Genomic DNA, 20756 nt, shown 5'->3' with positions numbered 1-20756 from the left:
ATTGCAACATTAATGTATTAAATATCACAAATAAAAAATGGTCAGAAGACATTTATAAAAAAAAGTATTATAGTTAGCTTTGCAGACATGGGATGTATATTACAGTGAACTTCACAAAGTTAACAATTAAATATAGGAAATTGAAATTGGCTGTCAATTCGAAGTTACATATATACATGTGTGTATGTATATATATACACACATACCTGCACACACACATGTAGTATATATATTTAGGGAAAGAGTCAGTGTCAACATTTTAGAACAGTATAGTCATATAATACTAGTAAACTGTTGTTCAAAAGACTACAATATTTGTATAATAAAGGGACAACGTTCTCAAGAAAGTGAGTCTCAACCAAAATCAGAGAGAATATCCTGAATTTTGAAGGACAGTGTTACTATCAAATCTTGAAACAAACTTCCTCACCTTCTTTTCAGTTATGCACTTAGGCCACTCACTTTCTCAGGAATAGTGATTAAGTGTAGAGCATTTTTCTCTCTATAATTAGAAAGTTTGTCCATCTGTCCATCTGTGTGTGTGTGTGTGATTCTTGCATTTTTACTGAAAACATAAATCTGCAAAGACAAGGTGCCTGATAATTTCCCGATATTTTCTCCTGATGTTTAATTCCTTGCCACGCTGCTGCTCTTGGTGAGCTCTGGTTCTTCATGCCAGGCAGTGGTGGAAAGCTGACATTTTGTATCAGAGCACACTTGTACCTTCTCCTGTATTTTTCCATAATTCTCCAGTTCTTAGATCTTTTCCCTCAGCAGCAAGATGGTCTGCCCTCTGAACCTAGAATCTACTTTGCAAAGGACAGGATGCTTTTTTTTTGTGGACAGAAGTTCAACTTTCAAGAAACTTGTAATAGAGGTCAAAATACACAAAATATCTGTAATGCTAAGTTTAAATCTAACAAGTACCACGCTACTCAGGAAGCCCAAAGTGGGGAAAACACTGGGGCAGTAAAATAAATCTTGTGGTATTTTTTATTAGTCTTAAAAACTGGATAAGGTTTCATCTAAAGAGATGCATAATGGATACACGAGGAAGTGGGAATGTTAATGGGAGACAGAAGTGCCTGATGGTTACTGTGCAGAGTCCAATTTGGATAACACCAAGGAAGTGTGAAGAGGAGTTGTGGGAGAATAGACCAGAAAATTAAGTCAGGTCCAAATTGTTTTCCTGGAATTAGGCTTTCTCATCTGGGCTTCCACTAGAGAATTAAGGCTTACATAAAATAAATTGAGTAATTATTTTCTCAGTCCTCCAAAAGTTACTACATAGCGATCACCCATCTAGATGCATAGGAGAGAAGTTAATTCATTACACACAATGGGTGCTCAGGGCATTTGGGTTTAATGCTCTCTGGGAGCCCCGATTGAGAAAGGCTGGTCTAGACTCTGCATCATGAAGAACCACGGAAAATGTGAGTTAAATTGTGACATGATACAGCTATATTTTGGGAAAACTTAACTGACAACAGTGTTCGGAACAGTTTGAGGAATGTGAAACTAAAGATTATTGAGCTTTTGTAACATGAAATATACAGAAAGTGAAAGTGGTAATCAAAAAAGGTGATGGGTACACAAGATGTATTAATTCATTCGCTTAAAGCAATAAATATTAGGTATTTTTGGATGTCAGGTATTGTGGCTACTAAAATGAATAAAAATAGCCCTAGCCATTACCACCTAATGGGAGCCAGACATTAAGCAAATAAGCACAAATCCATATAAATTCTTAACAGAGATCAATGTAATCTCACTGCATGAAACAGTGACATAAAGTCCACTATAGCAAGGTTTATGTACTTAGAAGTATGATAGAATGAGGCTTTTTTTTTGGTACATGGTGAGTTGGAATTTATTTTATCATTAATGAAAGACTAGTATTTAAATCAGGAACTAAAATTATATAGCAGTCTCCTATCTCTTCTTCCTGATCATGGGCTCTTTATTTTACTGATGGCAGGGTTACATTATATTCACTATAAATTATAATCTCATTGCCTATGTCCATGATCATTAAAAGCCACCGCTTTATTCTTTCATTCCTATTCTTACTAAAGAATACTTTTGTGAAAATTGTAATGTTTCTTGCATGAGGGTATAAACACAAATACAAACAGGATTTTCTCTCTTTGTAAGTACCTGCATAATCAATGCATTTTATCTACTCTGTCTGCATTCTATTGTTCACTGTGAAGCAGGCTCTCCTCAGGAATGCCTGAGTTCTCCAAAATTGACAAAGGAGCAAGACTACTGCTAGAACTCAAATAAAAACAAATGAATAGAAACAAAAATGAAAGAAACATAATTTTTAAAAGTTTAAATGGTTATTATGAATCTGCTATTGAAGATAGTGTCAGGGATGTACCTTTTCTAAAACACTTATGTCCTATGTGAGCATTTCTATGAAAATTTAGTACCGAGATAAAACTCTCATTAGGGAGTTTTTGTGCTTTCTCAGTTTTAAAATTGAGACTTCTATCCAGACTTCCAAGAAGTTAAGGAACAATTTTAATGATAAAACATAATTAGTTATACTTGCTTCCTTGAATTAGAGGTCCTAATTTCCTTCTTCTTTTTTTAAAAATTATATTGTATTCATGTCCCATTCAGTAGAGACCTTCTAAATTAATGAGTCAGGATTAACCAGAGATTTTCCATTTCTTAGTATCTAGGTACTTGAGTCTCTGTGTGATATTCTAATCTGGCACCGTGTGAGTTAAGCAAAGATGATAGCCTTGCCTTGTCTTTACTGAGCAGACTAGAGCATGAACAAGCTTTATGGGAATGAAATCCATTATGAAGAACAATGAGCATTCCAATCTCATTTGTGCAGTTCATATTTTCTATTAAAACACAAGTGTCTTCTGGGAAGAATCAGCAAAGCTGACTTGAGTTCTTAAAAATGTGAAAGTCAAGCTAAAAATGTGCAGGTAAATCTATATCTCAAGATAGGAAATAAACCATAATTTTAGCTTTTATGGTTGTAAGTATTGTGAAATAAGTGTTCATAAAAGTCTAGACTAACATAGAGGGATTTCAAAAAACAACTGGCTGAGCTTCTTTTAGTAAATCCCATTTAAAGGGATAAAACTGCTGAAGAGATTTCTGGTTAAGATGGTGGCAGGCAGACATGGCTCGCCTCTTTGCACAACCACATCAAAATTACAACTAAATTATAGAACAACCACCATTAAAAATCATCAGAAATCAAATTGAATGGAAGTCTGACAACCACAGAATTAAAGAAACCACATCCATCCAGACAGGTGGGAGGGGCACAGACATGGAATAGGCTGGTCCCACATTCACATGTGGTGGATAAAAATTTGGGAGGGATATATCAGGAGTGAGGTGTCTGAGCCCTATACCAGGTCCCCCAAGCCCAGAATTCCAGTGCCAGGAAGATAAGTCCCTACAACCTCTGGCTGCAAAGCCCAGCAGGGATTGAGTTGGTGAAAGAAACCTCTAGGGCTCTGAGCTCCAGGACCAGAGTAGCAGCTTGAAAGACACCAGTGACATACAGGGAGGAACTTAAATGTTGGGTATTAAGGTGAGCAGAGGCCATTGTCCCTTTCTTAAAACCCTTCCACCGCAGAGACAGCAAGCTGGTTCTGTATCTCAGACTCCATCACCCTGGCTAACACCATTTGACCCACCTTAAAGATCCCCAGACACTCTGGCCTACCCAAGCTACTTTCCATATGAATGGCTGGTGTTGGCTCATGCTTTACAACTTCCTCAATCCTATCAAACTAGCAACAGCTGGCCTCAGTCAGCCCCAGGCCCGGCACTAGCAGCAGCCAGCCTAGACTCACAGTTTGGCTTCTCCTGGGAATCTCCAAGCCCAGTGCAAGTAGCAGCCATCTTAGGTTACTTTATAGCTCAGACATGGTGGCCCTGGGGAAAACACAGGGGGGTGTTGACCTTGGCTTGCAGCTCCTGGGAAACCCCAGGGCCAGTGTACCCAGTGGACGGCTATAGACCACACTGGAGCACCACCACCGTGTCTCTGCACAGCTGACCCTCCAAAGAGGGTGGAGATTGTTGGGAAGTGGTTACAGCCAGTCCTTGCAGCTGACTGGGTAAATTCCTCCCATTGATCTGCAACAACAACCAAGGCTCAACTACAGGAGGATGGTGTACTTAGCCTACACGAAGGGCCCACTTTGAGTACCCAGCATGGGTGATAGGGGAGTCTGTGCCATGGGACCGTGCAAGACACCTACTACATTAGGCCACAGTACCAAGACATGGAGTCAAAGCAGCTCTACCTAATTCATGGAAACAAACACAGCGAGACTACCAAAACAAGGAGACAAAGAAACATGGCCCATATGAAAGAACAAATCAAAACTCCAGGAAAAGAACTAAGTGAAATGGAGATAAGGAATCTATCAGATGCAGTTCAAAACACTGGTTATAAGGATGCTGAAGGAACTTAATGAGGACCTCAACAGCAGAAATAAGATCCAGTCAGAAACGAAAAGTACACTATTTGAAATCAAGAAATATTTATAAGGAAACAACAGTAAAGTGGATGAAGCTGAGAATCAAATAAATGATTTGGAACATAAGGAAGTAAAAAACAACCAATGAGAATAACAGGAAGAAAAAAGAATCCAAAAAAAAAATGAGGATAGTATAAGCAGTCTCTAGGACAACTTCAAGAAGTCCAATGCCAGAAGGAGAAGAGAAAGTACAAGAAATTGGAAATCTACTTTAAAAAACAATGAAAGAAAACTTCCTTAGTTTGGTGAAGGAAATAGATATGCAAGTCCAGGAAGCACAGAATGACCCAGAGAAGATGGATGCAAAGAGACTCATTCCAAGACACATAATTAAAATGCCAAAGATTAAAGGTAAAGAGATAGTCTTAGAAGCAGCAGTAGAAAGCAGTTAGTTTCCTACAGGGGAGTTCCCATAAGACTGTCAGCTGATTTCTCAAAAGAAAGTTTGCAGGCTAGAACAGATTGGCAAGAAATACTCAAAGTCATGAAAAGCAGGGACCTACAGTGAAGGTTGCTCTACCCAGCAAAGCTATACTTTAGAATCTAAGGGCAGACAAAAAAAACAAAAACAAAAAAACAAAAAACAAACAAAAAACTAAAGGAGTTAATCACCCCCAAATCATTATTATATCGAATGTTAAAAGGACTTATTTAAGAGAAAGAAGATCAAAACTATGAAAATAAAATGGCAAAAAATACATATCTATCAATAACTGAATCTAAAAAACAAACTAAGCAAACAAGAAAAACAGAGACAGGATCATGGATATGGAGAACATTTTGATAATTGCCAGATGGGAAGGGTGTGTGCAGAAATGGGAAGATGTGAGGGGATTGAGAAGTAGAAATAGGTAGTTACAGAATAGCCATGGAGCTGTAAAGTACAATACTGTAAATGGAGTAGCCAAAGAACTTACATGCATGACCCATGGACATGAACAATGGTGTGGGGGTTGCCTGAGGGAGTGGGGGGTGCTGGGTGGAGGGTGGTAAATGGGGAAAAATCAGGACAACTGTAATAGCATAATCAATAAAATATAATTTAAAAAACTGCTAAGGAAAGTATAAACAAAAATCTATAACAGATTTTTATATGAGGCTATGGAATTTAATTATATCCTAGCACATGAATGCTGTGTAATCCAATATGGCAGCTAATAACCAACTTTATTTAATTGTTGTCCAGATATTCTCTGAGGGTATAATCTTCTTTTGATTTAGGAGCATTGTCTTATATCTGTCTTGTTCATACACTACACTCTCTGCCTTAGCAGTCTCCCTAACTGAATATTCCAGCAGAGTGCAAGGCATAGAATCAGAATCTCAGGAAAGGAAATAACCAGGCTTACCTCACCTGATTCCATATCGTCTATTAAAGAAAACTCCTGTGTTCTAGCATCACTTACTCCTCCATCCTTAGGCAACTGTAAATTTTTCTTTTACTAAATTCGAATCAGGTTGGTAACTGTCACACTATTCCTAATTTACCCTCCAGAGCCATCATGTGACATGTAAAATCTTTCTCCTATCTAACATTTCTTTAAATAGTTAATACAAATACCATAAAACCAGGAAAAATATTGTCAATTTTTAGTCTTAGGTGGGGAGACATTCTCAGACACTCCCACTATACATGACCAGTTATTGTCTTAACAGGAGTAATAGTAACTACCATGTATTGAATGAATCAACAACCACAAGACCGTAGACTAGGAGTTTAACTTACATTGTTTCTAATGCATATATGTAACCAACAAGACTAGTGCATTTGTGCAACCAGCAAGGTAATTACTATTATTTTTGAAGTTTGGCAGTTGATAGGGAAGCTGTGACCTTCATAAAAGGGCCCAACCTAATCCAGAGTCAGATCTGACTGTAAATCCTGTGTTGTTTTACTGTTCTGCCCACCAGTATATAAATTGCAAGCAAATGTACCAGTTTTCAAACTCTGCCCTTTTAAAACAGTTATCTTTGGATTGTGGAAATAACCATTTGATCCTCTCTTAGAGAGTGTAATTTTGAGGAAAGTTTTATTTTTATATCACTATTATTTTAAATTACAGTTGACATATTAATTTCAGATATACAACATAGTGATTAGACATTTATACACCTTATGAAGTGTTCACCCTGATAAGTGTAATAACCACTTGACACCGTAGTTATTACAATAATATTGACTCTATGCCCTATGCTGTACTTTACATTCCCTGACTATTTTTTATAATTGGCAGTTTGTACTTCTTAATCCCTTGCACCTTTTTAACTCATCTATGCAACCCCCCTCCCACCTGGTAGTCATCAATTAGTTCTCTGTATGTATGAATTTAGTTCTGTTTTGTTTGTTCATTTATTTTGTATTTTAGATTCCACATATAAGTAAATTGTATGGTACTTGTTTTTCTCTGTCTGATTTATGCCACTTAGCATAATACCCTCTAGGTTTATCTACCCATGTTGTCACAAAGGGCAAGATTTCATTCTTTTTTATGGCTGAGTAATATTCCATAGTATACATGTACCATTTTTTCTTTAGCTATTTGTGTATCAATGGAGACTAATGTTTTGATTGGAGCATTTAAAGCATTTACATTTAAAGGAATTATTGATAGGTTTGGAGGCTGGGTCGGGGGAGGGTCAAGGACAAAACAGTGGCTTCTGTCTGTACTTCTGTCTGGGAGAAAGCTGTTCCTACAGTCCTCTCTCTGAAGCCAGACAATGCAGTTCCTTCTGCATGTCCCTGCTGCTTCAAGCTCCTGCGGCAATGCTGGAGCTCAGAGCAAGTGAGTCTGTCAGTGAGGAAACAGGTGCACTGGCCCCTTAAGGGGAACCTGGGATTCCAGCAAGCAGCCCTCTGTTTCCTCAGCCAAAATCCCTGCCAGTTTTCACAGCCAGAAGTTACAGGGATTTCTCTTCTTGGCACTGGGACCCTGAGCTGAGGGGCATGAAGCCTTTTAACAATTTGCAAAATATTCATACAAAGCTTTCTCTGTGCTCACATATTCATTTCTTTTTTCCCTTTTGTTTTTTAACAAAAAGTTGAAAGCCTGAAATTGCTAGAATTTCCAAAATGTGATAGCTTGTGCCAATGATAGGTGTCTTTTAAATTTTTACATATTGCATGATTAGTTTGCAAAAAATTTTTACAAGCCACACTTTTAAAACAATGGTGGACATGCCCTTTCTTCCCAAATTCTTTCTGTCACAGGGTACCATAAATTTTTAAAACTTTAGTTAATCTTATGAGTGAAAAAGTGTTCTTTATTCATGATGCAATTTGGATGCCTAATGATAGTGAAAATCCTTTTGTGTTTAATGACCATTTGTATGTCCTTCTTCATGGCTTGCCTTCTAGTATCCATTGCTATACTTTCTATTGCTTTTTAAAATCTATTCTTACTAATTAGAAAGACTTAGTTACTTACTAATTAGAAATATTACCTTGCTTGTGATATTCATTCTAAGTGTTCTCCCCAGTTTATTGCTTAACCTTTGCTTTTGTTTATATATTGGCAGATATACTGACAAAATGGTTATTTTATATAATAAAATAGGGTTATCTTAAGAAGGTCCCCTTGGTATGTGTGATGGTTGATTTTATTTGTCAATTTAACAGGGCTAAAGGATAACGCCCAAAACATTTTTCTGGGCATTAGGGTGACTCCAGAAGACGTTAGCATTTGAATTGACATATTCTCTTCTGTGAATAAAGATCACCCTCCCCATCGTGGATGGGCCTCATTCAATCCGTTGAAGGGCTGAATAGAAGAAGATGAAGGGCAAAAAGACAGAAAAGAGGAGAGTTCCACCTTTGCATTGGCTGAGACATCCATTTTCTCTTGCCCTTGGATTTTTTTTTTCTTTTTGGCATTTGGACTCTGACTGGGACATATACCATCAACCCTGATTGGTTCTCAGGCCTCTTGCACTGAATTAACACCACTAGCTTTCCTGGTTCACTAGCTTGTGAATGGCAGATCATGGGATTTCTTGACCCCCATAACTGCTTGAACAAATTCCTATAATAAATCTCTTCATATATATCTATGTCTATATTTCTATATGTGATAATATATTAACATTTATAATTATAAATATTAATAATTATAATTTATATAATTATATATAATTTAGAATATGTAATTTATATATAACTATATAATTTATAAAATTTATAATTATAAATAATATATTCATACATTATATTATATATTAATTATTATATAGATTTCTTGTTGGTTCTGTTTTTCTGGAGAACCCTGATTAATACAGAGTGTTATAAAATTTTTTCTCTAGAAAAATTTTCTAGAGAAAAAATTTTTTCTCTAGAAAAAATTTTATAACTTTTACCACGAAATTTATTTTTATGCTTGTGTGAGATTGGAGTTTTCTTTAATAGCATTAGCAAAAAAAAAAAAAAAAAATGCTAGCTTTCCATGATGAGTTGAAATTTTTTCCATATTTTCCTATGACCTGGACAGAAATAATAAAATATTATTTAAAATTAGGTAGTACCCTGACTGGCATGGCTCACTTGGTTGGGCATTGTCCCACAGAGCGAAAGCTGCTGGTTTGATTCCCAGCTGGGGCACATGCCTGGGTTTTGTGTCCCTGGATGGGGTGTGTGAGAGGCAGATGATCAGTTTCTCTCCTCTTTCTTCCTCCATTCCCCTCTCTCTTAAAATTAATAAATAAAATCTTAAAAAATAAAATTAGAACTCAAAATAAGATAGAATTCAGCTATAAAACAACCTAGAATGAGATCATTTTAAAGGTAGAAGTTTAATTAATGGTTCATTCTATAATTATGTGTCTGTTGAGATTATTTGTCTCTTGGATCAAATTTCATGTTTTTCCCCCAAGATTTTAATTGTTATCTCACAATTGTCCTTATATCTAAATTTCTTCTGAGATTTTATATTTTTCATAAGCTTAACTTCAATTTCTTGTATCTTCAATTTCTCTCCTTTTAAAAAGTCATGGGATAAAAAAAGATTATGTAAGCATTTCCTAAACGTAGACAAAGTTATGTATATTTCTTTATCTGTATACCTTGACATACTATATTCTTCTCTACTGTGGCAAATTAGCTGGTGATGTAAGGCATGGTAGTTATTGTGTGGGCTCAGAGTGAATGACCCGGGTAGATTATAACCCCTTTGATATGGTCTGGGGAGGATGCCTTTCTGCTCTCTTTTTCCAAAGGGTTGGCACCCATGTCCCAGATGAAGGCCTTGGTCGTAAGTGCTACTTCCTTCCACCAGGGACCATTAGTGTTCATATCATTGAGTAGCTGCTGTCAGCATTGCAGAAAGTAGATGAACATGTGCTGCCTATCCTCCAGAGATCTCAAGGATTCAGCCACTTGGGACCACATATGAACAGCATCTGTAACTTTAGGTCCCTTGGAGAAGGAAGCCATGCCTTGATTTCCTTCCTTGGAAAGGCTGGCAGGACTTGATTTCTGATGCACTCTTCATGGTCTACAAGCAGCATGCTTTCCTGGGTCTATCACCGTCTCTGGAGAGGCGGCTGGGTGTAGGAGGAGGGTAGTGACCTGTGATCAGCATGCTATTATCCTAGAGTCCTAGAGAAATGACTTCAATATTTAGACATATTATTGTAAGATAAATCTTTTGTGGTGGTCTTTTTTTTTTAAATCTCCTTTTCACACACTTTGGAATCAAACGCAACCAAATTTTAAGTATTTGCCTCTTACAAATATGGTATAATATGAATAGGAAAGAAGGTGAACATTTCTTCTGCATGGAAATTTAGAATTTCAGGCTGACCCACTTGAATTTCAAATTCTTAATCAGCTAAATTATGTTTCGCTCTCCTGCTACATGCCTAACCATAATCATATGAGTATTTTTCTGCTCTTCTGGTTGCAGATTGCCCTGTACATAACGTCTCTCCATCTGAAGCTCCCCGTGTGTTCTCTCACTCTCTGGCAGAAATGGTTCTCCTTTTCCCTAAGTATTGTTGCTATGGTCTCGACTGTCATTTTCTCAGCACCATCTGTAGACTGATATTTTGTGCAAATTTGTATGGATTCCAAGTAAGAATTCAGCTCAACAGGTCAGCATATTTAGTTTTTAGGAGAAAAGAAAGTAATCAATGAATTCCTATTCTAGGCCATTCTCTTTTTCCTCCCACTTCTTCCCATTCTACCCTCATGTGAAGATATTCTTATAGCTTTGAAATGGAATCAAATTCCCAGGCTCTACCATTCAATTTCAGTCAAAAATTCCACTTACCACAATGCTCACAATACTAATAGTGTTGTTCGAAATAAGACACTTGATTAAAAGGAGGCACACTTGTCTATATCTTTAATGTGCATTCCTAATGAGTCTTAGCAGGAGGCTGATTCACATGAAAATGCACAGTTAGCTCATCCAAGTTTAATATACCATTATCTGCACCCAGGCCCTCTCTTCATTACCATTTGAATGCACTGTTTTCTTTGGAGTTTTGTGCAGGAAACAAATCCCTATATATGGCACACAGCTTTATACTCTGATTTGTCTGCATTTGCCCTTTAGACAAAAGACCAAAACAACATGCTCTGTGGTGCATTAATTTTCAGTCTCTGGCTATTTTTGAAATTATAATGCGGCACATTTCCTTTTCTGAAGGGACTTAGTCAGTAGACAGTGTAGAAGTAGATATAGCCAACTGATTTGTTATTTTGAGTGGTGGCGCACCATCTTTTCTATGTGGACTGTCCAGATAAAAGGGGTTGCTTTAAAGTGCTTTTGAAACCCAGTGAAATAAACTATTACTTGAAAACTGATTTCACTGCTATATTGAGTCCACATTACCCTTGGTGGTTGGAGTCTAAGACAGTCAGTTGCCTAAAATAAAATGAGAAAACAAAAGTTTTATGTAATTCCTATTAAGGTTATCATTTGGCTTTTCATAAATTTTCAGTGTTTCTGGTATGCCACAGTCCACCTTTCTACAAGTTTCCCTGGTATTTAGAATTCTATTTAATTTGAAACAAATGAAATTAATAACAAATTAAAAATTGAGTGGGCAGGCCCTGGATGGTTCATATTCTTCTCAGTTCATAAGAGCATCTTCCCATAAACTCGAAGGTCATGGGTTCAATGACTGGTCAGGGCACATGCATAGATTGCGTATTCTGTCCCTGGTTGGGGTGTGTATGAGAGGCAATGGATCTATAGTTCTCTCTTGCATTGTTGTTTCTCTCCCTCGCTTTCTCCCTTCTTTCCCCTCTCTCTAAAATAAATAAGCATATCCTCAGGTGAGGATAGAAAAAAATCAATGGGGACATAAAAATCTTTTCACAAATGGTGCTGGGGCAATTGATATCCATATACATAAGAATGAATTTGGACTCCTTCACATCTTACACAAAAATTAACTCAAAATGGGTCATAGATCTGCTATAGAATAAACTTAACCAAAGAGGTGAAGTACTTGTACACTGAAAGGTATAAAACACTGATGAACAAAGTTAAAGTGGATATAAATAAATTAAAACACATTTCATGTTCATGGATAGGAAGGTTTAATATTGTTAAAATGTCCACACTATTTAAGTGATATTACAGATTCAATGCAATTCCTATCAAAGACCCAATGCCATTTTTACAGAAATGTGTGGGAGGCGACACGCTGTGGGGAGCGAGGGGTGCGGGCGCTCCTGGGTCTGAGGGTTACTGTCTGGAGCCAGCTGAGGAGGGAGCGGGGCTCCGAATCCCACAGAGCCCGTCCTGGGGTTGTCATGGATTGGGGGAAGAAATACAAGTCGTTGCAAACACTTCTCCGTTTGCCAAGAGAAGGGACATGGCAACTTCTCTCTAGTGGAGAAGGAAGGCCACAAACCCTTGTGTCCAAAGCCTTTTATTGAGAACCATATGCACAGGGGTATGGATGCAAATCTCATCAATCAATGACAAAAGGCTATGTTTACAGAAAACAGAGATCATAGATAGCAATTGGAGGAACACAAGAGATCTGCCTCAGGTCCGGTTTTATGAATAATGTATTTCTCCTTCCCAGTAAGAGTAGGTTATCCCTTTTGAGGGAAGAACAAAGCATGCTTAGAGGAACTTACTTCTAGGCCTGATTGTCCCCAGGAACTGCCCAATCCAATTTAGTATTGTTTCAAGCCTGAGCCAGGCGGGCGGGGCAGAGCCACCAAGAGTTAAGGAAACTCCTTTCAGATAGAATGAGGACTCCTGCCACTTCCAAGCTTAGCCGAGGGGTGAAGGCCTTTGTGCCCTTTCTCCTTGTCCCCCAAGTCCTTGTCTGCTGCCCATACTGGCTGTGTCTAGCTTAGGTTGTCCCTCCTTGTGAGAGAACTTATCCGTCATCAACAACCGACTATCACAGGGCCCAGCAGGGTGATGTGAGCCCCTGCCAGGGGGACAGGTTTTGTCTCCTCAGTGGCCTGTTCTCCCAAGGCCTCTGTGATTATTTCCAGCCTTAGGGCCCTCTTACATGTCAGGAAGCTACAGTCGCTGAAACAAGGTGGGGCATTTACCAACACAGAAATAGAAAACAAAGTCGTAAAATGTATAAGGGTCCACAAAAGATTCAGAATAGCCTAACCAATCTTGAGATAGAAGAACAAAGCCAAAGCCGTCATACTTCCTTATTGGAAAGCTACAGTAATTAATGTAGTGTGATACTGGTACAGAAAAAAGACATTCAGAGCAGTGGAACAGAATAGAGAGCTCCAAAATAAACCCGCGCATATATGGCCAAATGATATGGCACAGTGTGCCAAGAATACACAATGGGGAAAGGATACTTTCTTCAATAAATGGTTTTGGGAAAACTGCATACACGTATCAGAGAATGAAATTGGACCTTTATCTTACATCATACACAACCATCAACTCAAAATGTGTTAAAGATTTAAACATAAGATGTGAAACTCTAAAACTCTGAGAAGAAAATGGGAAAAGCTTCATACTTTTGTTTTGGCAATCGTTTCTTGGATGTGACATCAAAAGCACAAGCAAAAGCAAGAGCAGACAAATGGGACTACATCAAATGAAGAAGTTTCTGCACAGCAAAAGAAATAATTAAATGAGAGAAAAGGCAACCTATAGAATGGTAGCAGTTATTTGCAAACCATTATCTGCTAAGGGGTTAATCTCCAAAATATATAATGAATATCTAGAACTTAAGAGCAAAAAATTAACAAACACATAACCCATTTAAAAAGTGGACAAAGGAGTCAAATGAACATTTCTCCAAAGAAGACATACAGCAGGTATATGAAAATATATACTCAATAATTTCTAATTATAAGGGAAATTCAAATCAAAACCACAATGAAATATCACCTCAACTTGTTAGTTGGGATTGCATTATAAATCTCCCCTGCCATAAAAAAAACCACGAAAAAAACAAAAGAGATTAACAAATAATGGTAAAAACATGAAGAAACAGGAACCCTTGTACACTGTTGGTAGGAATGCAAAATTGTGCCCCCACTATGAAAAACATTATGGAGGTTTCTTAAAAAATTAAAAATAGAACTGTTGATCCAACATTTCTACCTCTAGGTATGTATCCAAAAGATTTGAAGTCAAGATCTTGATGAGATATATGAACTCCCATGATCACTGCAGCATTATTCGTAATAGCCAATGGAAGAAACCTAAAAATATCCTTTGATGAATAAATGAATAAGCAAAATGTGGTATATGCATACAATAGAGACTTAAAAGAGAAGAAAATTCTGCTATACAAGATAACATGGATGAACTTTGAGGACATTATACTAATTGAAATAAGCCAGTCATAGAAGGACAAATACTGCATGATTCCACTTATATGGGGTATCTAAAATAGTCAAGCTCATATAAACAAGAGAATAGAATGGTGGTTGCCAGGGGCTGGAGGGGGGGATATGGAGTTGCTGTTCAACAGCTATAGAGTTTCAGTTATGTAAGATGAGTAAGTTATAGAGAAAACTGTAGTACAATATTGTGTCTATGATTAATACTGAGTTGTGTACTTAAAAATTTATTAAGATGAAATAGAATTTAGAGCCCAGAAATAAACCCACACTTAATATATGGACAATAATTTACACCAGAGGAGCCAAGAATATATAATGGAGCTTTGACAGTGTCTTCAATAAATGGTGTTGGGAAAACTGGACAGCCACATGCAAAAGAATGAAAGATAGACCACTGTCTTATACCATACACAAAAATTACCTCAAAGTGGATTAAAGACTTGAAGGCAGGATATGAAACCATAAAAATTCTAGAAGAAGACATAGTAAAGTCCTTGACATTGGTCTTACCAATGTTTTCGTGGATCTTACTCCAAAGGTAAGGGAAATAAAAGCAAATATAAACAAATGGGACTACATTAAACTAAAAAGATTCTTTTGCACAGCAAAGGAAACCATCATCAAAACAAAAAGACAACTTATTGAATGGAAGGAGATATTTGCCAATGACCTGTCCAATAATGGGTTAATGTATAGAGAACTTATGTAGCTCAACAACTACAAAATCCCCAAACAACCCAAGTAAAAAATGGGCAGAGGATCTCTATGGACATTTTTCCAAAGAGGACATACAGATGGCTAACAGGCACATGAAAAAATGTTTACCATCACTGATTATTAGAGAAATGCAAATCAAAACCACAATATTACCTCATAAATGATAGAATGGCTATAATTAAAAATGACAAGGATTAAGTGTTATAATGTGGAGAAAAGGGATTCTTCATACAATGTCAGTGGGATTGTAAATTGGTACAACCACTATGGAAAATAGTTTGGAGATTACTCAAAAAATTAAGATTAGAACTATCATATGATTTAGCTATTCTACTTCTGGCTATTTATATGAGTAGTTTAAAACCACTAATTCAAAAAGATATATGCACCCCTATTTCATTGCAGCATTATTTACAATAGCCAAGATAGGGAAATAACCTGTATCCATCAGTGGATAAGGGGATAAAGATGTGAAATATATGTACAGTGGAGTATTACACAGCCATAAAATGAATAATATCTTGCCATTTGTGACAATATGGATTGACCTTGAGGGTATAATGCTAAATGAAATAAGTCACAAAGAGAAAGACAAACACCATGTGGTTTTACTCATATATAGAACAATTTAAAAAATCCAAACAAATTGAAAAATATTTCAAACAAAAATAAATTCTTATTTAGAGCTAAAAGATCAGAGGTTACCAAAGTGGGAGAGGGTTTGGGGTGGGAGAAAAGGGGTGAAGGAGGTTAATTGTATGGTGATGGGTCGTAACAAGACTTTTTGAGGTGATCCTTTTGTATACAGATACTGAATTACAATATCACACAGAAACACATATGAAAATAAAAAGAATGCTAGTATTGTTAAAATTTAAAAAAATTTGTTAAGTCCTGGCCATGTGGCTCAGTTGGTTGGAGCATCATCCTGCACACCAAAAGGTTGTCGGTTCAATTCCTGTTCAGGGCACCTATCTAGGTAGCAGATTTGATCTCTGATCAGGGTGTATATGGGAGGCAAGTGATCGATGTTCCTAACATTGATGCCTGTCTGTCTGTCTGTCTCTCCCCACTTCCTCTCTAAAATCAATAAAAACAGTTCCTCAGGTGAAGATTAAAAAAAAATTGTTGAGGGTATATCTCATGTTAAGGCTTCTTACCACAATTAAAACACACACACACACATTAGGGAACAATCCTCCATGAGCAAGTTCATTAAACTACAAACCTGAAAATAGTTCCAAAAATGTGAGAACATTCTAAAGGGACTTATAAAATAAGTTAATGGAAGCTTATTAAAATATTAAGAAATATAAACACATATATACATATTTATGTACATATTATGGTACCTCCGAATAAGTGAAGAAATGCAGTGTAAAGTATGTCTAATAAAACGTGGACCACGATTCATATTTTGCCTTGTGTATTTTTTCTGTTTCCATTTATGTGGTATGACCTGACAGATTGGAATGTGCCTTTAATTTGGATGTATTGATAAAATGATAAGAGTCTCCAGCAAACACTAGCAAGATTATTGAATTTAATCACTGAAAGGTAAACCAGTCCCCCTTCTATCCCTAACCCAAATCTCCATCCCTCAAATTTTCATTCTTATTCCTCAAACTCCATCTGTGAGTCATGAGTCCACAAGGAACATTTTTGAACATTGAAAAAATATCTCATATATGTTGTGATGTAAAGGGTGTAAGATTACAAAAATATCTCTTATTTTTGATATAGTAACTATCTAACTAATTTACTAACTAACAACAACAAAACCAGGATCTTGACTGGCTGGCTGATTGTCAGGGAACAGCTAGGGGTTTATTTACCAAACTTATAAATGAGGATATTCACAATTCTGGGGAAAAGCCCCTTTGAAGAAGTGACTGTGGTCTACTGAATGTGACTTTAGCAAAGACTTCTTAGTAGGTTTAATTTCCTTGATCAAAGTATGACCTTTTTTTTACTTTTATGGTAAAAAACTATTTAAATGAGCTTCATTCATTTTATAAGGGTTAATAATGTGCCAAATAATTAATTTCCATTCTAATTCTACCCCTTGTTACCAACAGACATAATATTCAAGATCTAATCCAGAATAACAATAGGGTAATATTTTGTCTACACTAATTATAGAAAAATAGCATTCTCTAGATACAACTATTTTCTTGGTTTAACATTTCTTCTCTCTATGACATTAGTTAAAAAATAATCTCACTTATACCAGAATTAAATAAAAATCTGATTAGATTAAAAAGGAGAGGCCCTCTCTGATGAAAGCCCCTTGTAGGTTTATCCAACACCAGAATTGGTAGGAAGCAGCTGGAGACCAGAAGAGATGAGACCATTGTCATGGCCGAAGACAAAAAAAGAAACAAGTAGATATCTCGTCTAATTTACTTGAAAAATCCCATGTACTTGAAATGTGGATATGTCTGGTGCCTCCAGTGCATCAGGTTACTGCAGAAGGAGCTCAATGGGGAGAATTTATCATGCCTTTTCTGCTCTTTGGTCTCTGAGAAGAGTGATGCCAGGCTCACTTGCCAGATAGAAGAATTGATTTACCAAGATCAAGGAACTAGGTAGGGCCCCAGCTGAGGCCTATTCTACAGATGAATCCAAACATACTGAAGTTCCAAGTGGCTATGACCTTAGATATTGATATAACCAATGAATGCTTCTTTTCTGATGACTGGGGGAACATGCAATGTGGGATTACCAGATAGAAGCTATAAATGTGTGTTGAGAGATTCAGCTACTCAGTTTGTGTCTTGCACTCCCCTCAATTCAACTCTGGCTGCTCTTACTTGGAGGTGAATGTGGGACAAAGCAAAGAATTGAATCTGGGTTTGCCTAGAATCTGTTCAGTGACAAAGAAAGATTAATCTGTCTATAGATCTTAAGTTTGAGACAAGAAAGCTACTTCTCTACCAGCAGTGAGCCATGGACTGCCCTCTGGGTAGACACTCAGTTACACTTAGTGAGAATTTTCCTGGAGGTAGATTTTAGAAAATTTCCTTTTGTGAAATTAGTGATAGAACTTATATAATTACATTTACCAAAATTTCAGTGTCTGATCCCCCGTACACAGTATTTTCTCCTTTGAATTCACATAATGGCTCAAAGCTCCCTGAGTATCCATCTGTCTTGTGATGAATCTCAACATTCCATTCTTCCTTCATAACAAGACAAAGATGAATAACAAAACATTTTTATGCCAAATATCTTTGTGCCCATAGCTATGATTTTTTCCACTCAGTACACACATTAGACAAATTATTAGTAAAAAAATAGGGAACATTTATGATTTGTGAACAAATTAAGTCAAACAAATTGTATTTTAAATGTTAAATATCGTGGTCAAAAATACCATTGGTAATAAAATAAGAATATACCAAGCACCAGAATAGGTCTACTAAAGCAAAAATATAACATCTAAAATAAAATTATAAAACATTTATGAGAGTAATTATAGAAAGCTGAAATATAGCATGGCAAGGAAGTTTCAATATTATATAATAGTATTCACCTACAAATATTTATAGATTTCATTAATTCAGCCTCAAAATTGTTGCCAAAATTTCACAAGTTCATTTTAAAATATAGCCCGATTGAAGAACCATGTACAGCCAAGAAAGTCTTGAAGAACAAAGTTGGAAGGATCAATCTATCAAATTATGATAGTTGTGATAAAGCTACTCTACATCGTACAGTGTGGTATTGGTGTTAGTATAGACAGCTGGATCATTGGGATAAAATAGAGTCCAAAAATGAGCCCACGGTATAGGGGCTAAAGATGAAGTGTACTTTTGCAGTGACAAAGGAAATTATTTTCAAAAGATAGTCCTGGGCCAGTTAGATGCCCAAATGGGAAAAAAAAATTGACTCCTCTGTTACATCATAATCCCAAACAATTTTAAATAGTTCATGGATCTTAAGATGACAGTGGAAACAGTAATGTCTCTGGAATAGATTATATGAAAATACCTTTTTGAACTTGGATATAAAAAGTTTATTTGTAATTATACAAAGGCACTAATCCAAAAGGAAATAAAAGTACATTAAAAGAAAAAACTTTTGTTTAGCCAATGATATAATAAAAAATAGCAAAAGTAAAGTCACAGAGTAGGGAGAGTTATTTATAACACATATAATTTAAAAAATTTGCATATCCAGACTATGTAAAGAACTACAAATCAATAAAAAGACAGATAATATGAAAAAATGGCAAAGAAAATTGAATAATCACTTTCAATGAAAAGATACCTCAGTGACAATTAACACAAGCAAAAGTTCTTAGCTTTATTAGTCATCAGGGAAACGTAAATTTAAACCACAGTGCAATACCATCATTGCATACTCATCAAAATGGCTAAAATAAAAAAAAATACTAAATGCTTAAGAGTATGCGGATTAATTTAATCTTTACTTCTGATGGAGAGATGGGGATCTAAATGGACATAAACCACTTTGAAAAGCACTCATCTGTTCATTTCTACCAAATTTGAACATAAGCATACCCAACTATCTAAAATTTTTGTTAGTAGTTCAATATTCAACCAAAATGCTTATGTGTGTCTCACACACGGACACATTTGAAAATGTTAAGAGCACACTACCTTAAAAGTCCAAACTAGAGAAACAAGCCAAATGTGTATCAAATTATATCAATCGTAAAATGAACAGAAAACACACTGTGGTATCTCCACACCTTCTAATGCTCTCTACAGGGCAACAAGATACATACATCTCATAAACAAAATGCTGAATAATTTTACCTTATAGCCTTGTTATTCATTTGCCTTGATCCTATTTCTTCTTCCTCTTGATAGCTAGTGTAGAAAGTCTTTGTTCTCAATGCCATGTGCATTACTTGTCCAGAGGGACTGTTTTCTCTGCATTGTTTTTGCAGCACCGTGTAATTTGGAGGAATTTATATTTTGCTTTGGAAATTTATTTGCTAGTTGGTAACTTAAAGAGCATTATTTCTGTACTTCTCATATTTAATTATGCAAATAATTCAAGAAGTGACATCAAAATACATTTGTAGAGCAGGTATTAGTACTTTTAGAGCAAATACTTATATTTTATAACCTAAGATTTACGTTTTCTTTGAACTGAAAGATAAAAGATGAGGAGATGCCCCATGATTCAGGAAACAATTATTTTCAAAATTATGTTTCACCGTGGTTTTGCAGGTGTATACTTATCTTCGGCTTTTTGTATGACAGTTATACCTCAAGTAAAGTGGTTTAAAAATTATGTCTCATGGAATGAGGATAAAGATTTCTTTAGCTTATCAGATCATCTTTGGTGAGTGAGCCAGGATAATTGGCTGAAGGGATAAGTTATAAGAAGGGTTTGAGAGAGAATATGTTTGTCACCTACAAAAACCACATACTATTTATATATCCTTTTTATGCTTTTATTAGCACTGATATGATCTGATGGTAAACTGTTCACTTTATTTTAAGAGGAATTTTCTCCTGTGAAATTATTTCTGTACCAGTAGAAAGAAGGTCCTGACCTGTGCTTGATTGTAGCTTGTCCCAAAGAGGGGTATTATGATATCTTTTTAATACACTTTGAACAAAAATTGCAAAGTTTTTAAAATAAGTGCTTGAGGAGGCCTAAAACTATATTCTCTCTGTTCCTGTGGAAAATAAAACTATTTTTTTTTGTTTATTAGAAAAATAAAAGGTAGCTTGAGAGATGTT

The 20756-nt window shown here is 36.1% G+C and overlaps 1 pseudogene; it reads left to right on the top strand.

The window, feature by feature from the left end:
* The window catches only part of LOC129075123 (ret finger protein-like 3), a 60966-nt pseudogene extending 42774 nt beyond the window's left edge, over positions 1 to 18192 (top strand).
* The last annotated feature ends 2564 nt before the right edge of the window (positions 18193 to 20756 follow it).

The sequence above is a fragment of the Pteronotus mesoamericanus genome, unplaced genomic scaffold (genome assembly GCF_021234165.1).
Source record: "Pteronotus mesoamericanus isolate MK-2021 breed Mesoamerican mustached bat unplaced genomic scaffold, CSHL_Meso_final contig_52, whole genome shotgun sequence".
NCBI lineage: Eukaryota > Metazoa > Chordata > Mammalia > Chiroptera > Mormoopidae > Pteronotus > Pteronotus mesoamericanus.
Note: the sequence above shows the minus strand (reverse complement) of the source record. Positions and strands in the feature narration are given on the sequence as shown.